Raw genomic sequence first — 1,677 nt, 5'->3', positions numbered from 1 at the left:
AAGCTTATATAGAAATGGGTGTGGCAGTGGTGTAATATGGATTCTTCAGTTTACTACGGAAAGCTTACTTCTTACGATATTGTTATTTTTCTGTAAAATAAAATATGTTAATAGAAAAAACACGAAAGAACTTGTGAAGCTATCTAAAAAGTGATCTACTATTTTAAATGCATTTATTTTTAGAGATCAGCACTTTAAGGAAGACTGAAGAGGAAAGTCAAACAGAAATACAGAGCTCAGATTACATTTTATAATAAAGGAAATTGCAGCAAGAATAAAAATAGGACATCACGGAAATTATTTGAGTTCAGGCCTTGACAGAAAAAAAAAAAGTCTTCTGAATTCAAGGTAATTCAAACTTTTCACACAAATGTCTTTATTAAATTACATATTTGTGACATAATGACAGCAGTGGCTCAGAATAAACACTTTTTAGAGTACAACAACTTCAACTTTGAAATGCATATTCCCCATGTTTAGTCCTGACTCTGGCACCAGCAGGAGGCCGGTCCATGTTTAGTCCTGACTCTGGCACCAGCAGGAGGCCGGTCCATGTTTAGTCCTGACTCTGGGCACCAGCAGGAGGCCGGACCATGTTTAGTCCTGACTCTGGGCACCAGCAGGAGGCCGGTCCATGTTTAGTCCTGACTCTGGCACCAGCAGGAGGCCGGTCCATGTTTAGTCTTGACTCTGGCACCAGCAGGAGGCCGGTCCATGTTTAGTCCTGACTCTGGCACCAGCAGGAGGCCGGTCCATGTTTAGTCCTGACTCTGGCACCAGCAGGAGGCCGGTCTATGTTTAGTCCTGACTCTGGCACCAGCAGGAGGCCGGTCCATGTTTAGTCCTGACTCTGGCACCAGCAGGAGGCCGGTCCATGTTTAGTCCTGACTCTGGCACCAGCAGGAGGCCGGTCCATGTTTAGTCCTGACTCTGGCACCAGCAGGAGGCCGGTCTATGTTTAGTCCTGACTCTGGCACCAGCAGGAGGCCGGTCCATGTTTAGTCCTGACTCTGGCACCAGCAGGAGGCCGGTCCATGTTTAGTCCTGACTCTGGCACCAGCAGGAGGCCGGTCTATGTTTAGTCCTGACTCTGGCACCAGCAGGAGGCCGGTCCATGTTTAGTCCTGACTCTGGCACCAGCAGGAGGCCGGTCCATGTTTAGTCCTGACTCTGGCACCAGCAGGAGGCCGGTCCATGTTTAGTCCTGACTCTGGCACCAGCAGGAGGCCGGTCCATGTTTAGTCCTGACTCTGGCACCAGCAGGAGGCCGGTCTATGTTTAGTCCTGACTCTGGCACCAGCAGGAGGCCGGTCCATGTTTAGTCCTGACTCTGGCACCAGCAGGAGGCCGGTCCATGTTTAGTCCTGACTCTGGCACCAGCAGGAGGCCGGTCCATGTTTAGTCCTGACTCTGGCACCAGCAGGAGGCCGGTCCATGTTTAGTCCTGACTCTGGCACCAGCAGGAGGCCGGTCCATGTTTAGTCCTGACTCTGGCACCAGCAGGAGGCCGGTCCATGTTTAGTCCTGACTCTCTTCAGAGTCCGAGAACGTTCATATGGCACTAACATGTCCGAGATGTACTTTGGTGCTAGGCCATGGAGAGACTTGTGCACAAGCAAAGCTGCTTTAAAGTCCATAAGGACTTCTATAAATTACACATAGTTTTTTATATTTATC

Source organism: Eucyclogobius newberryi, unplaced genomic scaffold, assembly GCF_026437365.1.
Source record: "Eucyclogobius newberryi isolate DKJ021-1_F unplaced genomic scaffold, fEucNew1.0.hap1 SCAF_3, whole genome shotgun sequence".
NCBI lineage: Eukaryota > Metazoa > Chordata > Actinopteri > Gobiiformes > Gobiidae > Eucyclogobius > Eucyclogobius newberryi.
This window is presented reverse-complemented; position numbering follows the sequence as displayed.